The sequence below is a fragment of the Osmerus mordax genome, chromosome 7, assembly GCF_038355195.1.
Source record: "Osmerus mordax isolate fOsmMor3 chromosome 7, fOsmMor3.pri, whole genome shotgun sequence".
Lineage (NCBI taxonomy): Eukaryota > Metazoa > Chordata > Actinopteri > Osmeriformes > Osmeridae > Osmerus > Osmerus mordax.
In genome coordinates this window covers 4,614,245-4,632,195 of record NC_090056.1, presented here as the reverse complement: position 1 = coordinate 4,632,195, position 17,951 = coordinate 4,614,245, and the positions used below count along the sequence as shown (strand labels likewise).

The window sequence follows — 17,951 nt, the reverse complement described above, 5'->3', positions numbered from 1 at the left end:
CTGTGTCCAGAAGGCTGACATTTTGTCCAGATACAGTTTCAAATAAATGTTTCAAATTTGCTGGGTGTATAGTCTACAAACAAAGAGTTGCATGCTCCAAAGCCTGAGCTATCCAGGCTTAGCATGTTGCTTCCAGAGGCGTTCTCGTCTGGGACCTTTGTGACGCTATACGTTTGAATCCACAACATTGGTGAAAGTTAAAAAAGGGCCAGTTGTATGAAACAAACACAGTGAGGTGCTGCTGGGAGTTGAACCCAGGATCTCCTGTTTACAAGACAGGCACTTTCAACCAGCTAAGCCACAGCACCTCTGGACCTGCAATAGTTGATTCAACTACTTGAAGCCTCTCAGAGTGACGGATAGGTCCCCATAATGTAAACACGCCCAACGTGGGGCTCGAACCCACGACCCTGAGATTAAGAGTCTCATGCTCTACCGACTGAGCTTGCCGGGCTTACTGCTACGCGACCAGAGGCATTCTCGTCGGGGACCTTTGTGACCGTCATCGTTTCAAACGCTTGGCCGGTGTCCAGAAGGCTGACATTTTGTCCAGATACAGTTTCAAATTAACGTTTCAAAATTGCTGGGTGTATAGTCTACAAACAAAGAGTTGCATGCTCCAAAGCCTGAGCTATCCAGGCTTAGCATGTTGCTTCCAGAGGCGTTCTCGTCTGGGACCTTTTGTGACGGTAAACGTTTGAATCCACAACATTGGTGAAAGTAAAAAATGGGCCAGTTGTATGAAACAAACACAGTGAGGTGCTGCTGGGAGTTGAACCCAGGATCTCCTGTTTACGAGACAGGCGCTTTCAACCAGCTAAGCCACAGCACCTCTGGATCTGCAATAGTTGATTCAACTACTTGAAGCCTCTCAGAGTGACGGATAGACCTCCATAATGTAAACACGCCCAACGTGGGGCTCGAACCCACGACCCTGAGATTAAGAGTCTCATGCTCTACCGACTGAGCTAGCCGGGCTTACTGCTACGCAACCAGAGGCATTCTCGTCGGGGACCGTTGTGACCGTCATCGTTTCAAACGCTTGGCCTGTGTCCAGAAGGCTGACATTTTGTCCAGATACAGTTTCAAATAAATGTTTCAAATTTGCTGGGTGTATAGTCTACAAACAAAGAGTTGCATGCTCCAAAGCCTGAGCTATCCAGGCTTAGCATGTTGCTTCCAGAGGCGTTCTCGTCTGGGACCTTTGTGACGCTATACGTTTGAATCCACAACATTGGTGAAAGTTAAAAAAGGGCCAGTTGTATGAAACAAACACAGTGAGGTGCTGCTGGGAGTTGAACCCAGGATCTCCTGTTTACAAGACAGGCACTTTCAACCAGCTAAGCCACAGCACCTCTGGACCTGCAATAGTTGATTCAACTACTTGAAGCCTCTCAGAGTGACGGATAGGTCCCCATAATGTAAACACGCCCAACGTGGGGCTCGAACCCACGACCCTGAGATTAAGAGTCTCATGCTCTACCGACTGAGCTAGCCGGGCTTACTGCTACGCGACCAGAGGCATTCTCGTCGGGGACCTTTGTGACCATCATCGTTTCAAACGCTTGGCCGGTGTCCAGAAGGCTGACATTTTGTCCAGATACAGTTTCAAATGAATGTTTCAAATTTGCTGGGTGTATAATCTACAAACAAAGAGGGCCATGCTCCAACGCCTGTGCTATCCAGGCTTAGCATGTTGCTTCCAGAGGCGTTCTCGTCTGGGACCTTTGTGACGCTATACGTTTGAATGCACAACATTGGTGAAAGTTAAAAAAGGGCCAGTTGTATGAAACAAACACAGTGAGGTGCTGCTGGGAGTTGAACCCAGGATCTCCTGTTTACAAGACAGGCGCTTTCAATCAGCAAAGCCACAGCACCTCTGGATCTGCAATAGTTGATTCAACTACTTGAAGCCTCTCAGAGTGACGGATAGGTCCCCATAATGTAAACACGCCCAACGTGGGGCTCGAACCCACGACCCTGAGATTAAGAGTCTCATGCTCTACCGACTGAGCTAGCCGGGCTTACTGCTGCGCAACCAGAGGCATTCTCGTCGGGGACCTTTGTGACCGTCATCGTTTCAAACGCTTGGCCTGTGTCCAGAAGGCTGACATTTTGTCCAGATACAGTTTCAAATGAATGTTTCAAATTTGCTGGGTGTATAATCTACAAACAAAGAGGGCCATGCTCCAACGCCTGTGCTATCCAGGCTTTAGCATGTTGCTTCCAGAGGCATTCTCGTCTGGGACCTTTGTGACGCTATACGTTTGAATCCACAACATTGGTGAAAGTTAAAAAAGGGCCAGTTGTATGAAACAAACACAGTGAGGTGCTGCTGGGAGTTGAACCCAGGATCTCCTGTTTACAAGACAGGCGCTTTCAACCAGCTAAGCCACAGCACCTCTGGATCTGCAATAGTTGATTCAACTACTTGAAGCCTCTCAGAGTGACGGATAGGTCCCCATAATGTAAACACGCCCAACGTGGGGCTCGAACCCACGACCCTGAGATTAAGAGTCTCATGCTCTACCGACTGAGCTAGCCGGGCTTACTGCTACTCAATCAGAGGCATTCTCGTCGGGGACCTTTGTGACCGTCATCGTTTCAAACGCTTGGCCTGTGTCCAGAAGGCTGACATTTTGTCCAGATACAGTTTCAAATGAATGTTTCAAATTTGCTGGGTGTATAGTCTACAAACAAAGAGTGGCATGCTGCAACGCCTGAGCTATTCAGGCTTTAGCATGTTGCTTCCAGAGGCGTTCTCGTCTGGGACCTTTGTGACGCTATACGTTTGAATCCACAACATTGGTGAAAGTAAAAAATGGGCCAGTTGTATGAAACAAACACAGTGAGGTGCTGCTGGGAGTTGAACCCAGGATCTCCTGTTTACAAGACAGGCGCTTTCAACCAGCTAAGCCACAGTACCTCTGGATCTGCAATAGTTGATTCAACTACTTGAAGCCTCTCAGAGTGACGGATAGGTCCCCATAATGTAAACACGCCCAACGTGGGGCTCGAACCCACGACCCTGAGATTAAGAGTCTCATGCTCTACCGACTGAGCTAGCCGGGCTTACTGCTACGCAACCAGAGGCATTCTCGTCGGGGACCTTTGTGACCGTCATCGTTTCAAACGCTTGGCCTGTGTCCAGAAGGCTGACATTTTGTTCAGATACAGTTTCAAATGAATGTTTCAAATTTGCTGGGTGTATAGTCTACAAACAAAGAGTTGCATGCTCCAAAGCCTGAGCTATCCAGGCTTAGCATGTTGCTTCCAGAGGCATTCTCGTCTGGGACCTTTGTGACGCTATACGTTTGAATGCACAACATTGGTGAAAGTTAAATATGGGCCAGTTGTATGAAACAAACACAGTGAGGTGTTGCTGGGAGTTGAACCCAGGATCTCCTGTTTACAAGACAGGCGCTTTCAATCAGCAAAGCCACAGCACCTCTGGATCTGCAATAGTTGATTCAACTACTTGAAGCCTCTCAGAGTGACGGATAGGCCTCCATAATGTAAACACGCCCAACATGGGGCTCGAACCCACGACCCTGAGATTAAGAGTCTCATGCTCTACCGACTGAGCTAGCCGGGCTTACTGCTACTCAATCAGAGGCATTCTCGTCGGGGACCTTTGTGACCGTCATCGTTTCAAAAAGTTGGCCTGTGTCCAGAAGGCTGACATTTTGTAAAATACAGTTTCAAATGAACGTTTCAAAATTGCTGGGTGTATAGTCTACAAACAAAGAGTTGCATGCTCCAAAGCCTGAGCTATCCAGGCTTAGCATGTTGCTTCCAGAGGCGTTCTCGTCTGGGACCTTTTGTGACGGTAAACGTTTGAATCCACAACATTGGTGAAAGTAAAAAATGGGCCAGTTGTATGAAACAAACACAGTGAGGTGCTGCTGGGAGTTGAACCCAGGATCTCCTGTTTACAAGACAGGCGCTTTCAACCAGCTAAGCCACAGCACCTCTGGATCTGCAATAGTTGATTCAACTACTTGAAGCCTCTCAGAGTGACGGATAGGTCCCCATAATGTAAACACGCCCAACATGGGGCTCGAACCCACGACCCTGAGATTAAGAGTCTCATGCTCTACCGACTGAGCTAGCCGGGCTTACTGCTACTCAATCAGAGGCATTCTCGTCGGGGACCTTTGTGACCGTCATCGTTTCAAAAAGTTGGCCTGTGTCCAGAAGGCTGACATTTTGTCCAGATACAGTTTCAAATGAATGTTTCAAATTTGCTGGGTGTATAGTCTACAAACAAAGAGTGGCATGCTCCAACGCCTGAGCTATTCAGGCTTTAGCATGTTGCTTCCAGAGGCATTCTCGACAGGGACCTTTGTGACGCTATACGTTTGAATCCACAACATTGGTGAAAGTAAAAAATGGGCCAGTTGTATGAAACAAACACAGTGAGGTGCTGCTGGGAGTTGAACCCAGGATCTCCTGTTTACAAGACAGGCGCTTTCAACCAGCTAAGCCACAGCACCTCTGGATCTGCAATAGTTGATTCAACTACTTGAAGCCTCTCAGAGTGACGGATAGACCTCCATAATGTAAACACGCCCAACGTGGGGCTCGAACCCACGACCCTGAGATTAAGAGTCTCATGCTCTACCGACTGAGCTAGCCGGGCTTACTGCTACGCAACCAGAGGCATTCTCGTCGGGGACCTTTGTGACCGTCATCGTTTCAAACGCTTGGCCTGTGTCCAGAAGGCTGACATTTTGTCCAGATACAGTTTCAAATAAATGTTTCAAATTTGCTGGGTGTATAGTCTACAAACAAAGAGTTGCATGCTCCAAAGCCTGAGCTATCCAGGCTTAGCATGTTGCTTCCAGAGGCGTTCTCGTCTGGGACCTTTGTGACGCTATACGTTTGAATGCACAACATTGGTGAAAGTTAAATATGGGCCAGTTGTATGAAACAAACACAGTGAGGTGTTGCTGGGAGTTGAACCCAGGATCTCCTGTTTACAAGACAGGCGCTTTCAATCAGCAAAGCCACAGCACCTCTGGATCTGCAATAGTTGATTCAACTACTTGAAGCCTCTCAGAGTGACGGATAGGCCTCCATAATGTAAACACGCCCAACATGGGGCTCGAACCCACGACCCTGAGATTAAGAGTCTCATGCTCTACCGACTGAGCTAGCCGGGCTTACTGCTACGCAACCAGAGGCATTCTCGTCGGGGACCTTTGTGACCGTCATCGTTTCAAACGCTTGGCCTGTGTCCAGAAGGCTGACATTTTGTCCAGATACAGTTTCAAATGAATGTTTCAAATTTGCTGGGTGTATAATCTACAAACAAAGAGGGCCATGCTCCAACGCCTGTGCTATCCAGGCTTAGCATGTTGCTTCCAGAGGCGTTCTCGTCTGGGACCTTTGTGACGCTATACGTTTGAATGCACAACATTGGTGAAAGTTAAAAAAGGGCCAGTTGTATGAAACAAACACAGTGAGGTGCTGCTGGGAGTTGAACCCAGGATCTCCTGTTTACAAGACAGGCGCTTTCAATCAGCAAAGCCACAGCACCTCTGGATCTGCAATAGTTGATTCAACTACTTGAAGCCTCTCAGAGTGACGGATAGGTCCCCATAATGTAAACACGCCCAACGTGGGGCTCGAACCCACGACCCTGAGATTAAGAGTCTCATGCTCTACCGACTGAGCTAGCCGGGCTTACTGCTGCGCAACCAGAGGCATTCTCGTCGGGGACCTTTGTGACCGTCATCGTTTCAAACGCTTGGCCTGTGTCCAGAAGGCTGACATTTTGTCCAGATACAGTTTCAAATGAATGTTTCAAATTTGCTGGGTGTATAATCTACAAACAAAGAGGGCCATGCTCCAACGCCTGTGCTATCCAGGCTTTAGCATGTTGCTTCCAGAGGCATTCTCGTCTGGGACCTTTGTGACGCTATACGTTTGAATCCACAACATTGGTGAAAGTTAAAAAAGGGCCAGTTGTATGAAACAAACACAGTGAGGTGCTGCTGGGAGTTGAACCCAGGATCTCCTGTTTACAAGACAGGCGCTTTCAACCAGCTAAGCCACAGCACCTCTGGATCTGCAATAGTTGATTCAACTACTTGAAGCCTCTCAGAGTGACGGATAGGTCCCCATAATGTAAACACGCCCAACGTGGGGCTCGAACCCACGACCCTGAGATTAAGAGTCTCATGCTCTACCGACTGAGCTAGCCGGGCTTACTGCTACTCAATCAGAGGCATTCTCGTCGGGGACCTTTGTGACCGTCATCGTTTCAAACGCTTGGCCTGTGTCCAGAAGGCTGACATTTTGTCCAGATACAGTTTCAAATGAATGTTTCAAATTTGCTGGGTGTATAGTCTACAAACAAAGAGTGGCATGCTGCAACGCCTGAGCTATTCAGGCTTTAGCATGTTGCTTCCAGAGGCGTTCTCGTCTGGGACCTTTGTGACGCTATACGTTTGAATCCACAACATTGGTGAAAGTAAAAAATGGGCCAGTTGTATGAAACAAACACAGTGAGGTGCTGCTGGGAGTTGAACCCAGGATCTCCTGTTTACAAGACAGGCGCTTTCAACCAGCTAAGCCACAGTACCTCTGGATCTGCAATAGTTGATTCAACTACTTGAAGCCTCTCAGAGTGACGGATAGACCTCCATAATGTAAACACGCCCAACGTGGGGCTCGAACCCACGACCCTGAGATTAAGAGTCTCATGCTCTACCGACTGAGCTAGCCGGGCTTACTGCTACGCAACCAGAGGCATTCTCGTCGGGGACCTTTGTGACCGTCATCGTTTCAAACGCTTGGCCTGTGTCCAGAAGGCTGACATTTTGTTCAGATACAGTTTCAAATGAATGTTTCAAATTTGCTGGGTGTATAGTCTACAAACAAAGAGTTGCATGCTCCAAAGCCTGAGCTATCCAGGCTTAGCATGTTGCTTCCAGAGGCATTCTCGTCTGGGACCTTTGTGACGCTATACGTTTGAATGCACAACATTGGTGAAAGTTAAATATGGGCCAGTTGTATGAAACAAACACAGTGAGGTGTTGCTGGGAGTTGAACCCAGGATCTCCTGTTTACAAGACAGGCGCTTTCAATCAGCAAAGCCACAGCACCTCTGGATCTGCAATAGTTGATTCAACTACTTGAAGCCTCTCAGAGTGACGGATAGGCCTCCATAATGTAAACACGCCCAACATGGGGCTCGAACCCACGACCCTGAGATTAAGAGTCTCATGCTCTACCGACTGAGCTAGCCGGGCTTACTGCTACTCAATCAGAGGCATTCTCGTCGGGGACCTTTGTGACCGTCATCGTTTCAAAAAGTTGGCCTGTGTCCAGAAGGCTGACATTTTGTAAAATACAGTTTCAAATGAACGTTTCAAAATTGCTGGGTGTATAGTCTACAAACAAAGAGTTGCATGCTCCAAAGCCTGAGCTATCCAGGCTTAGCATGTTGCTTCCAGAGGCGTTCTCGTCTGGGACCTTTTGTGACGGTAAACGTTTGAATCCACAACATTGGTGAAAGTAAAAAATGGGCCAGTTGTATGAAACAAACACAGTGAGGTGCTGCTGGGAGTTGAACCCAGGATCTCCTGTTTACAAGACAGGCGCTTTCAACCAGCTAAGCCACAGCACCTCTGGATCTGCAATAGTTGATTCAACTACTTGAAGCCTCTCAGAGTGACGGATAGGTCCCCATAATGTAAACACGCCCAACATGGGGCTCGAACCCACGACCCTGAGATTAAGAGTCTCATGCTCTACCGACTGAGCTAGCCGGGCTTACTGCTACTCAATCAGAGGCATTCTCGTCGGGGACCTTTGTGACCGTCATCGTTTCAAAAAGTTGGCCTGTGTCCAGAAGGCTGACATTTTGTCCAGATACAGTTTCAAATGAATGTTTCAAATTTGCTGGGTGTATAGTCTACAAACAAAGAGTGGCATGCTCCAACGCCTGAGCTATTCAGGCTTTAGCATGTTGCTTCCAGAGGCATTCTCGACAGGGACCTTTGTGACGCTATACGTTTGAATCCACAACATTGGTGAAAGTAAAAAATGGGCCAGTTGTATGAAACAAACACAGTGAGGTGCTGCTGGGAGTTGAACCCAGGATCTCCTGTTTACAAGACAGGCGCTTTCAACCAGCTAAGCCACAGCACCTCTGGATCTGCAATAGTTGATTCAACTACTTGAAGCCTCTCAGAGTGACGGATAGACCTCCATAATGTAAACACGCCCAACGTGGGGCTCGAACCCACGACCCTGAGATTAAGAGTCTCATGCTCTACCGACTGAGCTAGCCGGGCTTACTACTACGCGACCAGAGGCATTCTCGTCGGGGACCTTTGTGACCGTCATCGTTTCAAACGCTTGGCCTGTGTCCAGAAGGCTGACATTTTGTCCAGATACAGTTTCAAATGAATGTTTCAAATTTGCTGGGTGTATAGTCTACAAACAAAGAGTTGCATGCTCCAAAGCCTGAGCTATCCAGGCTTAGCATGTTGCTTCCAGAGGCATTCTCGTCTGGGACCTTTGTGACGCTATACGTTTGAATGCACAACATTGGTGAAAGTTAAATATGGGCCAGTTGTATGAAACAAACACAGTGAGGTGTTGCTGGGAGTTGAACCCAGGATCTCCTGTTTACAAGACAGGCGCTTTCAATCAGCAAAGCCACAGCACCTCTGGATCTGCAATAGTTGATTCAACTACTTGAAGCCTCTCAGAGTGACGGATAGGTCCCCATAATGTAAACACGCCCAACATGGGGCTCGAACCCACGACCCTGAGATTAAGAGTCTCATGCTCTACCGACTGAGCTAGCCGGGCTTACTGCTACTCAATCAGAGGCATTCTCGTCGGGGACCTTTGTGACCGTCATCGTTTCAAAAAGTTGGCCTGTGTCCAGAAGGCTGACATTTTGTCCAGATACAGTTTCAAATGAACGTTTCAAAATTGCTGGGTGTATAGTCTACAAACAAAGAGTTGCATGCTCCAAAGCCTGAGCTATCCAGGCTTAGCATGTTGCTTCCAGAGGCGTTCTCGTCTGGGACCTTTTGTGACGGTAAACGTTTGAATCCACAACATTGGTGAAAGTAAAAAATGGGCCAGTTGTATGAAACAAACACAGTGAGGTGCTGCTGGGAGTTGAACCCAGGATCTCCTGTTTACAAGACAGGCGCTTTCAACCAGCTAAGCCACAGCACCTCTGGATCTGCAATAGTTGATTCAACTACTTGAAGCCTCTCAGAGTGACGGATAGGTCCCCATAATGTAAACACGCCCAACATGGGGCTCGAACCCACGACCCTGAGATTAAGAGTCTCATGCTCTACCGACTGAGCTAGCCGGGCTTACTGCTACTCAATCAGAGGCATTCTCGTCGGGGACCTTTGTGACCGTCATCGTTTCAAAAAGTTGGCCTGTGTCCAGAAGGCTGACATTTTGTCCAGATACAGTTTCAAATGAATGTTTCAAATTTGCTGGGTGTATAGTCTACAAACAAAGAGTGGCATGCTCCAACGCCTGAGCTATTCAGGCTTTAGCATGTTGCTTCCAGAGGCATTCTCGACAGGGACCTTTGTGACGCTATACGTTTGAATCCACAACATTGGTGAAAGTAAAAAATGGGCCAGTTGTATGAAACAAACACAGTGAGGTGCTGCTGGGAGTTGAACCCAGGATCTCCTGTTTACAAGACAGGCGCTTTCAACCAGCTAAGCCACAGCACCTCTGGATCTGCAATAGTTGATTCAACTACTTGAAGCCTCTCAGAGTGACGGATAGACCTCCATAATGTAAACACGCCCAACGTGGGGCTCGAACCCACGACCCTGAGATTAAGAGTCTCATGCTCTACCGACTGAGCTAGCCGGGCTTACTGCTACGCAACCAGAGGCATTCTCGTCGGGGACCTTTGTGACCGTCATCGTTTCAAAAAGTTGGCCTGTGTCCAGAAGGCTGACATTTTGTAAAATACAGTTTCAAATGAACGTTTCAAAATTGCTGGGTGTATAGTCTACAAACAAAGAGTTGCATGCTCCAAAGCCTGAGCTATCCAGGCTTAGCATGTTGCTTCCAGAGGCATTCTCGTCTGGGACCTTTGTGACGCTATACGTTTGAATCCACAACATTGGTGAAAGTAAAAAATGGTCCAGTTGTATGAAACAAACACAGTGAGGTGCTGCTGGGAGTTGAACCCAGGATCTCCTGTTTACAAGACAGGCGCTTTCAACCAGCTAAGCCACAGCACCTCTGGATCTGCAATAGTTGATTCAACTACTTGAAGCCTCTCAGAGTGACGGATAGACCTCCATAATGTAAACACGCCCAACGTGGGGCTCGAACCCACGACCCTGAGATTAAGAGTCTCATGCTCTACCGACTGAGCTAGCCGGGCTTACTGCTACGCAACCAGAGGCATTCTCGTCGGGGACCTTTGTGACCGTCATCGTTTCAAACGCTTGGCCTGTGTCCAGAAGGCTGACATTTTGTTCAGATACAGTTTCAAATGAATGTTTCAAATTTGCTGGGTGTATAGTCTACAAACAAAGAGTTGCATGCTCCAAAGCCTGAGCTATCCAGGCTTAGCATGTTGCTTCCAGAGGCATTCTCGTCTGGGACCTTTGTGACGCTATACGTTTGAATGCACAACATTGGTGAAAGTTAAATATGGGCCAGTTGTATGAAACAAACACAGTGAGGTGTTGCTGGGAGTTGAACCCAGGATCTCCTGTTTACAAGACAGGCGCTTTCAATCAGCAAAGCCACAGCACCTCTGGATCTGCAATAGTTGATTCAACTACTTGAAGCCTCTCAGAGTGACGGATAGGCCTCCATAATGTAAACACGCCCAACATGGGGCTCGAACCCACGACCCTGAGATTAAGAGTCTCATGCTCTACCGACTGAGCTAGCCGGGCTTACTGCTACTCAATCAGAGGCATTCTCGTCGGGGACCTTTGTGACCGTCATCGTTTCAAAAAGTTGGCCTGTGTCCAGAAGGCTGACATTTTGTCCAGATACAGTTTCAAATGAACGTTTCAAAATTGCTGGGTGTATAGTCTACAAACAAAGAGTTGCATGCTCCAAAGCCTGAGCTATCCAGGCTTAGCATGTTGCTTCCAGAGGCGTTCTCGTCTGGGACCTTTTGTGACGGTAAACGTTTGAATCCACAACATTGGTGAAAGTAAAAAATGGGCCAGTTGTATGAAACAAACACAGTGAGGTGCTGCTGGGAGTTGAACCCAGGATCTCCTGTTTACAAGACAGGCGCTTTCAACCAGCTAAGCCACAGCACCTCTGGATCTGCAATAGTTGATTCAACTACTTGAAGCCTCTCAGAGTGACGGATAGGTCCCCATAATGTAAACACGCCCAACATGGGGCTCGAACCCACGACCCTGAGATTAAGAGTCTCATGCTCTACCGACTGAGCTAGCCGGGCTTACTGCTACTCAATCAGAGGCATTCTCGTCGGGGACCTTTGTGACCGTCATCGTTTCAAAAAGTTGGCCTGTGTCCAGAAGGCTGACATTTTGTCCAGATACAGTTTCAAATGAATGTTTCAAATTTGCTGGGTGTATAGTCTACAAACAAAGAGTGGCATGCTCCAACGCCTGAGCTATTCAGGCTTTAGCATGTTGCTTCCAGAGGCATTCTCGACAGGGACCTTTGTGACGCTATACGTTTGAATCCACAACATTGGTGAAAGTAAAAAATGGGCCAGTTGTATGAAACAAACACAGTGAGGTGCTGCTGGGAGTTGAACCCAGGATCTCCTGTTTACAAGACAGGCGCTTTCAACCAGCTAAGCCACAGCACCTCTGGATCTGCAATAGTTGATTCAACTACTTGAAGCCTCTCAGAGTGACGGATAGGTCCCCATAATGTAAACACGCCCAACATGGGGCTCGAACCCACGACCCTGAGATTAAGAGTCTCATGCTCTACCGACTGAGCTAGCCGGGCTTACTGCTACTCAATCAGAGGCATTCTCGTCGGGGACCTTTGTGACCGTCATCGTTTCAAAAAGTTGGCCTGTGTCCAGAAGGCTGACATTTTGTCCAGATACAGTTTCAAATGAATGTTTCAAATTTGCTGGGTGTATAGTCTACAAACAAAGAGTGGCATGCTCCAACGCCTGAGCTATTCAGGCTTTAGCATGTTGCTTCCAGAGGCATTCTCGACAGGGACCTTTGTGACGCTATACGTTTGAATCCACAACATTGGTGAAAGTAAAAAATGGGCCAGTTGTATGAAACAAACACAGTGAGGTGCTGCTGGGAGTTGAACCCAGGATCTCCTGTTTACAAGACAGGCGCTTTCAACCAGCTAAGCCACAGCACCTCTGGATCTGCAATAGTTGATTCAACTACTTGAAGCCTCTCAGAGTGACGGATAGACCTCCATAATGTAAACACGCCCAACGTGGGGCTCGAACCCACGACCCTGAGATTAAGAGTCTCATGCTCTACCGACTGAGCTAGCCGGGCTTACTGCTACGCAACCAGAGGCATTCTCGTCGGGGACCTTTGTGACCGTCATCGTTTCAAACGCTTGGCCTGTGTCCAGAAGGCTGACATTTTGTCCAGATACAGTTTCAAATAAATGTTTCAAATTTGCTGGGTGTATAGTCTACAAACAAAGAGTTGCATGCTCCAAAGCCTGAGCTATCCAGGCTTAGCATGTTGCTTCCAGAGGCGTTCTCGTCTGGGACCTTTGTGACGCTATACGTTTGAATGCACAACATTGGTGAAAGTTAAATATGGGCCAGTTGTATGAAACAAACACAGTGAGGTGTTGCTGGGAGTTGAACCCAGGATCTCCTGTTTACAAGACAGGCGCTTTCAATCAGCAAAGCCACAGCACCTCTGGATCTGCAATAGTTGATTCAACTACTTGAAGCCTCTCAGAGTGACGGATAGGCCTCCATAATGTAAACACGCCCAACATGGGGCTCGAACCCACGACCCTGAGATTAAGAGTCTCATGCTCTACCGACTGAGCTAGCCGGGCTTACTGCTACGCAACCAGAGGCATTCTCGTCGGGGACCTTTGTGACCGTCATCGTTTCAAACGCTTGGCCTGTGTCCAGAAGGCTGACATTTTGTCCAGATACAGTTTCAAATGAATGTTTCAAATTTGCTGGGTGTATAATCTACAAACAAAGAGGGCCATGCTCCAACGCCTGTGCTATCCAGGCTTAGCATGTTGCTTCCAGAGGCGTTCTCGTCTGGGACCTTTGTGACGCTATACGTTTGAATGCACAACATTGGTGAAAGTTAAAAAAGGGCCAGTTGTATGAAACAAACACAGTGAGGTGCTGCTGGGAGTTGAACCCAGGATCTCCTGTTTACAAGACAGGCGCTTTCAATCAGCAAAGCCACAGCACCTCTGGATCTGCAATAGTTGATTCAACTACTTGAAGCCTCTCAGAGTGACGGATAGGTCCCCATAATGTAAACACGCCCAACGTGGGGCTCGAACCCACGACCCTGAGATTAAGAGTCTCATGCTCTACCGACTGAGCTAGCCGGGCTTACTGCTGCGCAACCAGAGGCATTCTCGTCGGGGACCTTTGTGACCGTCATCGTTTCAAACGCTTGGCCTGTGTCCAGAAGGCTGACATTTTGTCCAGATACAGTTTCAAATGAATGTTTCAAATTTGCTGGGTGTATAATCTACAAACAAAGAGGGCCATGCTCCAACGCCTGTGCTATCCAGGCTTTAGCATGTTGCTTCCAGAGGCATTCTCGTCTGGGACCTTTGTGACGCTATACGTTTGAATCCACAACATTGGTGAAAGTTAAAAAAGGGCCAGTTGTATGAAACAAACACAGTGAGGTGCTGCTGGGAGTTGAACCCAGGATCTCCTGTTTACAAGACAGGCGCTTTCAACCAGCTAAGCCACAGCACCTCTGGATCTGCAATAGTTGATTCAACTACTTGAAGCCTCTCAGAGTGACGGATAGGTCCCCATAATGTAAACACGCCCAACGTGGGGCTCGAACCCACGACCCTGAGATTAAGAGTCTCATGCTCTACCGACTGAGCTAGCCGGGCTTACTGCTACTCAATCAGAGGCATTCTCGTCGGGGACCTTTGTGACCGTCATCGTTTCAAACGCTTGGCCTGTGTCCAGAAGGCTGACATTTTGTCCAGATACAGTTTCAAATGAATGTTTCAAATTTGCTGGGTGTATAGTCTACAAACAAAGAGTGGCATGCTGCAACGCCTGAGCTATTCAGGCTTTAGCATGTTGCTTCCAGAGGCGTTCTCGTCTGGGACCTTTGTGACGCTATACGTTTGAATCCACAACATTGGTGAAAGTAAAAAATGGGCCAGTTGTATGAAACAAACACAGTGAGGTGCTGCTGGGAGTTGAACCCAGGATCTCCTGTTTACAAGACAGGCGCTTTCAACCAGCTAAGCCACAGTACCTCTGGATCTGCAATAGTTGATTCAACTACTTGAAGCCTCTCAGAGTGACGGATAGACCTCCATAATGTAAACACGCCCAACGTGGGGCTCGAACCCACGACCCTGAGATTAAGAGTCTCATGCTCTACCGACTGAGCTAGCCGGGCTTACTGCTACGCAACCAGAGGCATTCTCGTCGGGGACCTTTGTGACCGTCATCGTTTCAAACGCTTGGCCTGTGTCCAGAAGGCTGACATTTTGTTCAGATACAGTTTCAAATGAATGTTTCAAATTTGCTGGGTGTATAGTCTACAAACAAAGAGTTGCATGCTCCAAAGCCTGAGCTATCCAGGCTTAGCATGTTGCTTCCAGAGGCATTCTCGTCTGGGACCTTTGTGACGCTATACGTTTGAATGCACAACATTGGTGAAAGTTAAATATGGGCCAGTTGTATGAAACAAACACAGTGAGGTGTTGCTGGGAGTTGAACCCAGGATCTCCTGTTTACAAGACAGGCGCTTTCAATCAGCAAAGCCACAGCACCTCTGGATCTGCAATAGTTGATTCAACTACTTGAAGCCTCTCAGAGTGACGGATAGGCCTCCATAATGTAAACACGCCCAACATGGGGCTCGAACCCACGACCCTGAGATTAAGAGTCTCATGCTCTACCGACTGAGCTAGCCGGGCTTACTGCTACTCAATCAGAGGCATTCTCGTCGGGGACCTTTGTGACCGTCATCGTTTCAAAAAGTTGGCCTGTGTCCAGAAGGCTGACATTTTGTAAAATACAGTTTCAAATGAACGTTTCAAAATTGCTGGGTGTATAGTCTACAAACAAAGAGTTGCATGCTCCAAAGCCTGAGCTATCCAGGCTTAGCATGTTGCTTCCAGAGGCGTTCTCGTCTGGGACCTTTTGTGACGGTAAACGTTTGAATCCACAACATTGGTGAAAGTAAAAAATGGGCCAGTTGTATGAAACAAACACAGTGAGGTGCTGCTGGGAGTTGAACCCAGGATCTCCTGTTTACAAGACAGGCGCTTTCAACCAGCTAAGCCACAGCACCTCTGGATCTGCAATAGTTGATTCAACTACTTGAAGCCTCTCAGAGTGACGGATAGGTCCCCATAATGTAAACACGCCCAACATGGGGCTCGAACCCACGACCCTGAGATTAAGAGTCTCATGCTCTACCGACTGAGCTAGCCGGGCTTACTGCTACTCAATCAGAGGCATTCTCGTCGGGGACCTTTGTGACCGTCATCGTTTCAAAAAGTTGGCCTGTGTCCAGAAGGCTGACATTTTGTCCAGATACAGTTTCAAATGAATGTTTCAAATTTGCTGGGTGTATAGTCTACAAACAAAGAGTGGCATGCTCCAACGCCTGAGCTATTCAGGCTTTAGCATGTTGCTTCCAGAGGCATTCTCGACAGGGACCTTTGTGACGCTATACGTTTGAATCCACAACATTGGTGAAAGTAAAAAATGGGCCAGTTGTATGAAACAAACACAGTGAGGTGCTGCTGGGAGTTGAACCCAGGATCTCCTGTTTACAAGACAGGCGCTTTCAACCAGCTAAGCCACAGCACCTCTGGATCTGCAATAGTTGATTCAACTACTTGAAGCCTCTCAGAGTGACGGATAGACCTCCATAATGTAAACACGCCCAACGTGGGGCTCGAACCCACGACCCTGAGATTAAGAGTCTCATGCTCTACCGACTGAGCTAGCCGGGCTTACTACTACGCGACCAGAGGCATTCTCGTCGGGGACCTTTGTGACCGTCATCGTTTCAAACGCTTGGCCTGTGTCCAGAAGGCTGACATTTTGTCCAGATACAGTTTCAAATGAATGTTTCAAATTTGCTGGGTGTATAGTCTACAAACAAAGAGTTGCATGCTCCAAAGCCTGAGCTATCCAGGCTTAGCATGTTGCTTCCAGAGGCATTCTCGTCTGGGACCTTTGTGACGCTATACGTTTGAATGCACAACATTGGTGAAAGTTAAATATGGGCCAGTTGTATGAAACAAACACAGTGAGGTGTTGCTGGGAGTTGAACCCAGGATCTCCTGTTTACAAGACAGGCGCTTTCAATCAGCAAAGCCACAGCACCTCTGGATCTGCAATAGTTGATTCAACTACTTGAAGCCTCTCAGAGTGACGGATAGGTCCCCATAATGTAAACACGCCCAACATGGGGCTCGAACCCACGACCCTGAGATTAAGAGTCTCATGCTCTACCGACTGAGCTAGCCGGGCTTACTGCTACTCAATCAGAGGCATTCTCGTCGGGGACCTTTGTGACCGTCATCGTTTCAAAAAGTTGGCCTGTGTCCAGAAGGCTGACATTTTGTCCAGATACAGTTTCAAATGAACGTTTCAAAATTGCTGGGTGTATAGTCTACAAACAAAGAGTTGCATGCTCCAAAGCCTGAGCTATCCAGGCTTAGCATGTTGCTTCCAGAGGCGTTCTCGTCTGGGACCTTTTGTGACGGTAAACGTTTGAATCCACAACATTGGTGAAAGTAAAAAATGGGCCAGTTGTATGAAACAAACACAGTGAGGTGCTGCTGGGAGTTGAACCCAGGATCTCCTGTTTACAAGACAGGCGCTTTCAACCAGCTAAGCCACAGCACCTCTGGATCTGCAATAGTTGATTCAACTACTTGAAGCCTCTCAGAGTGACGGATAGGTCCCCATAATGTAAACACGCCCAACATGGGGCTCGAACCCACGACCCTGAGATTAAGAGTCTCATGCTCTACCGACTGAGCTAGCCGGGCTTACTGCTACTCAATCAGAGGCATTCTCGTCGGGGACCTTTGTGACCGTCATCGTTTCAAAAAGTTGGCCTGTGTCCAGAAGGCTGACATTTTGTCCAGATACAGTTTCAAATGAATGTTTCAAATTTGCTGGGTGTATAGTCTACAAACAAAGAGTGGCATGCTCCAACGCCTGAGCTATTCAGGCTTTAGCATGTTGCTTCCAGAGGCATTCTCGACAGGGACCTTTGTGACGCTATACGTTTGAATCCACAACATTGGTGAAAGTAAAAAATGGGCCAGTTGTATGAAACAAACACAGTGAGGTGCTGCTGGGAGTTGAACCCAGGATCTCCTGTTTACAAGACAGGCGCTTTCAACCAGCTAAGCCACAGCACCTCTGGATCTGCAATAGTTGATTCAACTACTTGAAGCCTCTCAGAGTGACGGATAGACCTCCATAATGTAAACACGCCCAACGTGGGGCTCGAACCCACGACCCTGAGATTAAGAGTCTCATGCTCTACCGACTGAGCTAGCCGGGCTTACTGCTACGCAACCAGAGGCATTCTCGTCGGGGACCTTTGTGACCGTCATCGTTTCAAAAAGTTGGCCTGTGTCCAGAAGGCTGACATTTTGTAAAATACAGTTTCAAATGAACGTTTCAAAATTGCTGGGTGTATAGTCTACAAACAAAGAGTTGCATGCTCCAAAGCCTGAGCTATCCAGGCTTAGCATGTTGCTTCCAGAGGCATTCTCGTCTGGGA

At 47.9% G+C, this 17,951-nt stretch overlaps 59 non-coding genes across 59 annotated transcripts; all 59 read right to left on the bottom strand.

Annotated features, from left to right (window-relative positions):
• Positions 1-233: 233 nt before the first annotated feature.
• trnat-ugu (transfer RNA threonine (anticodon UGU)) lies at positions 234-308 on the bottom strand. The gene has a single exon. It is a non-coding gene; the product is annotated as a tRNA-Thr (tRNA).
• Positions 309-757: 449 nt separating this feature from the next.
• On the bottom strand, positions 758-832 carry trnat-cgu (transfer RNA threonine (anticodon CGU)). Its single transcript has one exon. It is a non-coding gene; the product is annotated as a tRNA-Thr (tRNA).
• Positions 833-905: 73 nt separating this feature from the next.
• Positions 906-978, bottom strand: trnak-cuu (transfer RNA lysine (anticodon CUU)). Its single transcript has one exon. It is a non-coding gene; the product is annotated as a tRNA-Lys (tRNA).
• A 302-nt stretch (positions 979-1,280) lies between these two features.
• Positions 1,281-1,355, bottom strand: trnat-ugu (transfer RNA threonine (anticodon UGU)). Its single transcript has one exon. It is a non-coding gene; the product is annotated as a tRNA-Thr (tRNA).
• A 73-nt stretch (positions 1,356-1,428) lies between these two features.
• Positions 1,429-1,501, bottom strand: trnak-cuu (transfer RNA lysine (anticodon CUU)). The gene has a single exon. It is a non-coding gene; the product is annotated as a tRNA-Lys (tRNA).
• Positions 1,502-1,803: 302 nt separating this feature from the next.
• trnat-ugu (transfer RNA threonine (anticodon UGU)) lies at positions 1,804-1,878 on the bottom strand. The gene has a single exon. It is a non-coding gene; the product is annotated as a tRNA-Thr (tRNA).
• Positions 1,879-1,951: 73 nt separating this feature from the next.
• On the bottom strand, positions 1,952-2,024 carry trnak-cuu (transfer RNA lysine (anticodon CUU)). The gene has a single exon. It is a non-coding gene; the product is annotated as a tRNA-Lys (tRNA).
• Positions 2,025-2,327: 303 nt separating this feature from the next.
• trnat-ugu (transfer RNA threonine (anticodon UGU)) lies at positions 2,328-2,402 on the bottom strand. The gene has a single exon. It is a non-coding gene; the product is annotated as a tRNA-Thr (tRNA).
• Positions 2,403-2,475: 73 nt separating this feature from the next.
• trnak-cuu (transfer RNA lysine (anticodon CUU)) lies at positions 2,476-2,548 on the bottom strand. The gene has a single exon. It is a non-coding gene; the product is annotated as a tRNA-Lys (tRNA).
• A 303-nt stretch (positions 2,549-2,851) lies between these two features.
• trnat-ugu (transfer RNA threonine (anticodon UGU)) lies at positions 2,852-2,926 on the bottom strand. The gene has a single exon. It is a non-coding gene; the product is annotated as a tRNA-Thr (tRNA).
• Positions 2,927-2,999: 73 nt separating this feature from the next.
• Positions 3,000-3,072, bottom strand: trnak-cuu (transfer RNA lysine (anticodon CUU)). Its single transcript has one exon. It is a non-coding gene; the product is annotated as a tRNA-Lys (tRNA).
• A 450-nt stretch (positions 3,073-3,522) lies between these two features.
• On the bottom strand, positions 3,523-3,595 carry trnak-cuu (transfer RNA lysine (anticodon CUU)). The gene has a single exon. It is a non-coding gene; the product is annotated as a tRNA-Lys (tRNA).
• Positions 3,596-3,897: 302 nt separating this feature from the next.
• Positions 3,898-3,972, bottom strand: trnat-ugu (transfer RNA threonine (anticodon UGU)). Its single transcript has one exon. It is a non-coding gene; the product is annotated as a tRNA-Thr (tRNA).
• A 73-nt stretch (positions 3,973-4,045) lies between these two features.
• On the bottom strand, positions 4,046-4,118 carry trnak-cuu (transfer RNA lysine (anticodon CUU)). Its single transcript has one exon. It is a non-coding gene; the product is annotated as a tRNA-Lys (tRNA).
• A 303-nt stretch (positions 4,119-4,421) lies between these two features.
• trnat-ugu (transfer RNA threonine (anticodon UGU)) lies at positions 4,422-4,496 on the bottom strand. Its single transcript has one exon. It is a non-coding gene; the product is annotated as a tRNA-Thr (tRNA).
• Positions 4,497-4,569: 73 nt separating this feature from the next.
• On the bottom strand, positions 4,570-4,642 carry trnak-cuu (transfer RNA lysine (anticodon CUU)). Its single transcript has one exon. It is a non-coding gene; the product is annotated as a tRNA-Lys (tRNA).
• Positions 4,643-5,092: 450 nt separating this feature from the next.
• Positions 5,093-5,165, bottom strand: trnak-cuu (transfer RNA lysine (anticodon CUU)). The gene has a single exon. It is a non-coding gene; the product is annotated as a tRNA-Lys (tRNA).
• A 302-nt stretch (positions 5,166-5,467) lies between these two features.
• Positions 5,468-5,542, bottom strand: trnat-ugu (transfer RNA threonine (anticodon UGU)). Its single transcript has one exon. It is a non-coding gene; the product is annotated as a tRNA-Thr (tRNA).
• Positions 5,543-5,615: 73 nt separating this feature from the next.
• trnak-cuu (transfer RNA lysine (anticodon CUU)) lies at positions 5,616-5,688 on the bottom strand. The gene has a single exon. It is a non-coding gene; the product is annotated as a tRNA-Lys (tRNA).
• A 303-nt stretch (positions 5,689-5,991) lies between these two features.
• On the bottom strand, positions 5,992-6,066 carry trnat-ugu (transfer RNA threonine (anticodon UGU)). The gene has a single exon. It is a non-coding gene; the product is annotated as a tRNA-Thr (tRNA).
• Positions 6,067-6,139: 73 nt separating this feature from the next.
• Positions 6,140-6,212, bottom strand: trnak-cuu (transfer RNA lysine (anticodon CUU)). Its single transcript has one exon. It is a non-coding gene; the product is annotated as a tRNA-Lys (tRNA).
• Positions 6,213-6,515: 303 nt separating this feature from the next.
• Positions 6,516-6,590, bottom strand: trnat-ugu (transfer RNA threonine (anticodon UGU)). Its single transcript has one exon. It is a non-coding gene; the product is annotated as a tRNA-Thr (tRNA).
• A 73-nt stretch (positions 6,591-6,663) lies between these two features.
• On the bottom strand, positions 6,664-6,736 carry trnak-cuu (transfer RNA lysine (anticodon CUU)). Its single transcript has one exon. It is a non-coding gene; the product is annotated as a tRNA-Lys (tRNA).
• Positions 6,737-7,186: 450 nt separating this feature from the next.
• Positions 7,187-7,259, bottom strand: trnak-cuu (transfer RNA lysine (anticodon CUU)). The gene has a single exon. It is a non-coding gene; the product is annotated as a tRNA-Lys (tRNA).
• Positions 7,260-7,561: 302 nt separating this feature from the next.
• On the bottom strand, positions 7,562-7,636 carry trnat-ugu (transfer RNA threonine (anticodon UGU)). Its single transcript has one exon. It is a non-coding gene; the product is annotated as a tRNA-Thr (tRNA).
• Positions 7,637-7,709: 73 nt separating this feature from the next.
• trnak-cuu (transfer RNA lysine (anticodon CUU)) lies at positions 7,710-7,782 on the bottom strand. The gene has a single exon. It is a non-coding gene; the product is annotated as a tRNA-Lys (tRNA).
• A 303-nt stretch (positions 7,783-8,085) lies between these two features.
• trnat-ugu (transfer RNA threonine (anticodon UGU)) lies at positions 8,086-8,160 on the bottom strand. The gene has a single exon. It is a non-coding gene; the product is annotated as a tRNA-Thr (tRNA).
• Positions 8,161-8,233: 73 nt separating this feature from the next.
• On the bottom strand, positions 8,234-8,306 carry trnak-cuu (transfer RNA lysine (anticodon CUU)). Its single transcript has one exon. It is a non-coding gene; the product is annotated as a tRNA-Lys (tRNA).
• Positions 8,307-8,756: 450 nt separating this feature from the next.
• Positions 8,757-8,829, bottom strand: trnak-cuu (transfer RNA lysine (anticodon CUU)). Its single transcript has one exon. It is a non-coding gene; the product is annotated as a tRNA-Lys (tRNA).
• A 303-nt stretch (positions 8,830-9,132) lies between these two features.
• On the bottom strand, positions 9,133-9,207 carry trnat-ugu (transfer RNA threonine (anticodon UGU)). Its single transcript has one exon. It is a non-coding gene; the product is annotated as a tRNA-Thr (tRNA).
• Positions 9,208-9,280: 73 nt separating this feature from the next.
• On the bottom strand, positions 9,281-9,353 carry trnak-cuu (transfer RNA lysine (anticodon CUU)). The gene has a single exon. It is a non-coding gene; the product is annotated as a tRNA-Lys (tRNA).
• Positions 9,354-9,656: 303 nt separating this feature from the next.
• Positions 9,657-9,731, bottom strand: trnat-ugu (transfer RNA threonine (anticodon UGU)). Its single transcript has one exon. It is a non-coding gene; the product is annotated as a tRNA-Thr (tRNA).
• Positions 9,732-9,804: 73 nt separating this feature from the next.
• On the bottom strand, positions 9,805-9,877 carry trnak-cuu (transfer RNA lysine (anticodon CUU)). The gene has a single exon. It is a non-coding gene; the product is annotated as a tRNA-Lys (tRNA).
• A 301-nt stretch (positions 9,878-10,178) lies between these two features.
• trnat-ugu (transfer RNA threonine (anticodon UGU)) lies at positions 10,179-10,253 on the bottom strand. Its single transcript has one exon. It is a non-coding gene; the product is annotated as a tRNA-Thr (tRNA).
• A 73-nt stretch (positions 10,254-10,326) lies between these two features.
• trnak-cuu (transfer RNA lysine (anticodon CUU)) lies at positions 10,327-10,399 on the bottom strand. The gene has a single exon. It is a non-coding gene; the product is annotated as a tRNA-Lys (tRNA).
• Positions 10,400-10,849: 450 nt separating this feature from the next.
• Positions 10,850-10,922, bottom strand: trnak-cuu (transfer RNA lysine (anticodon CUU)). The gene has a single exon. It is a non-coding gene; the product is annotated as a tRNA-Lys (tRNA).
• Positions 10,923-11,225: 303 nt separating this feature from the next.
• trnat-ugu (transfer RNA threonine (anticodon UGU)) lies at positions 11,226-11,300 on the bottom strand. Its single transcript has one exon. It is a non-coding gene; the product is annotated as a tRNA-Thr (tRNA).
• Positions 11,301-11,373: 73 nt separating this feature from the next.
• Positions 11,374-11,446, bottom strand: trnak-cuu (transfer RNA lysine (anticodon CUU)). The gene has a single exon. It is a non-coding gene; the product is annotated as a tRNA-Lys (tRNA).
• Positions 11,447-11,749: 303 nt separating this feature from the next.
• On the bottom strand, positions 11,750-11,824 carry trnat-ugu (transfer RNA threonine (anticodon UGU)). The gene has a single exon. It is a non-coding gene; the product is annotated as a tRNA-Thr (tRNA).
• Positions 11,825-11,897: 73 nt separating this feature from the next.
• On the bottom strand, positions 11,898-11,970 carry trnak-cuu (transfer RNA lysine (anticodon CUU)). Its single transcript has one exon. It is a non-coding gene; the product is annotated as a tRNA-Lys (tRNA).
• A 303-nt stretch (positions 11,971-12,273) lies between these two features.
• On the bottom strand, positions 12,274-12,348 carry trnat-ugu (transfer RNA threonine (anticodon UGU)). Its single transcript has one exon. It is a non-coding gene; the product is annotated as a tRNA-Thr (tRNA).
• A 73-nt stretch (positions 12,349-12,421) lies between these two features.
• trnak-cuu (transfer RNA lysine (anticodon CUU)) lies at positions 12,422-12,494 on the bottom strand. The gene has a single exon. It is a non-coding gene; the product is annotated as a tRNA-Lys (tRNA).
• A 450-nt stretch (positions 12,495-12,944) lies between these two features.
• Positions 12,945-13,017, bottom strand: trnak-cuu (transfer RNA lysine (anticodon CUU)). The gene has a single exon. It is a non-coding gene; the product is annotated as a tRNA-Lys (tRNA).
• Positions 13,018-13,319: 302 nt separating this feature from the next.
• Positions 13,320-13,394, bottom strand: trnat-ugu (transfer RNA threonine (anticodon UGU)). The gene has a single exon. It is a non-coding gene; the product is annotated as a tRNA-Thr (tRNA).
• A 73-nt stretch (positions 13,395-13,467) lies between these two features.
• Positions 13,468-13,540, bottom strand: trnak-cuu (transfer RNA lysine (anticodon CUU)). Its single transcript has one exon. It is a non-coding gene; the product is annotated as a tRNA-Lys (tRNA).
• A 303-nt stretch (positions 13,541-13,843) lies between these two features.
• On the bottom strand, positions 13,844-13,918 carry trnat-ugu (transfer RNA threonine (anticodon UGU)). Its single transcript has one exon. It is a non-coding gene; the product is annotated as a tRNA-Thr (tRNA).
• A 73-nt stretch (positions 13,919-13,991) lies between these two features.
• trnak-cuu (transfer RNA lysine (anticodon CUU)) lies at positions 13,992-14,064 on the bottom strand. The gene has a single exon. It is a non-coding gene; the product is annotated as a tRNA-Lys (tRNA).
• A 303-nt stretch (positions 14,065-14,367) lies between these two features.
• trnat-ugu (transfer RNA threonine (anticodon UGU)) lies at positions 14,368-14,442 on the bottom strand. Its single transcript has one exon. It is a non-coding gene; the product is annotated as a tRNA-Thr (tRNA).
• Positions 14,443-14,515: 73 nt separating this feature from the next.
• On the bottom strand, positions 14,516-14,588 carry trnak-cuu (transfer RNA lysine (anticodon CUU)). Its single transcript has one exon. It is a non-coding gene; the product is annotated as a tRNA-Lys (tRNA).
• Positions 14,589-15,038: 450 nt separating this feature from the next.
• trnak-cuu (transfer RNA lysine (anticodon CUU)) lies at positions 15,039-15,111 on the bottom strand. The gene has a single exon. It is a non-coding gene; the product is annotated as a tRNA-Lys (tRNA).
• Positions 15,112-15,413: 302 nt separating this feature from the next.
• On the bottom strand, positions 15,414-15,488 carry trnat-ugu (transfer RNA threonine (anticodon UGU)). The gene has a single exon. It is a non-coding gene; the product is annotated as a tRNA-Thr (tRNA).
• Positions 15,489-15,561: 73 nt separating this feature from the next.
• trnak-cuu (transfer RNA lysine (anticodon CUU)) lies at positions 15,562-15,634 on the bottom strand. The gene has a single exon. It is a non-coding gene; the product is annotated as a tRNA-Lys (tRNA).
• Positions 15,635-15,937: 303 nt separating this feature from the next.
• On the bottom strand, positions 15,938-16,012 carry trnat-ugu (transfer RNA threonine (anticodon UGU)). Its single transcript has one exon. It is a non-coding gene; the product is annotated as a tRNA-Thr (tRNA).
• Positions 16,013-16,085: 73 nt separating this feature from the next.
• trnak-cuu (transfer RNA lysine (anticodon CUU)) lies at positions 16,086-16,158 on the bottom strand. The gene has a single exon. It is a non-coding gene; the product is annotated as a tRNA-Lys (tRNA).
• A 450-nt stretch (positions 16,159-16,608) lies between these two features.
• On the bottom strand, positions 16,609-16,681 carry trnak-cuu (transfer RNA lysine (anticodon CUU)). The gene has a single exon. It is a non-coding gene; the product is annotated as a tRNA-Lys (tRNA).
• Positions 16,682-16,984: 303 nt separating this feature from the next.
• trnat-ugu (transfer RNA threonine (anticodon UGU)) lies at positions 16,985-17,059 on the bottom strand. Its single transcript has one exon. It is a non-coding gene; the product is annotated as a tRNA-Thr (tRNA).
• Positions 17,060-17,132: 73 nt separating this feature from the next.
• On the bottom strand, positions 17,133-17,205 carry trnak-cuu (transfer RNA lysine (anticodon CUU)). Its single transcript has one exon. It is a non-coding gene; the product is annotated as a tRNA-Lys (tRNA).
• Positions 17,206-17,508: 303 nt separating this feature from the next.
• trnat-ugu (transfer RNA threonine (anticodon UGU)) lies at positions 17,509-17,583 on the bottom strand. Its single transcript has one exon. It is a non-coding gene; the product is annotated as a tRNA-Thr (tRNA).
• Positions 17,584-17,656: 73 nt separating this feature from the next.
• Positions 17,657-17,729, bottom strand: trnak-cuu (transfer RNA lysine (anticodon CUU)). The gene has a single exon. It is a non-coding gene; the product is annotated as a tRNA-Lys (tRNA).
• Positions 17,730-17,951: the final 222 nt, after the last annotated feature.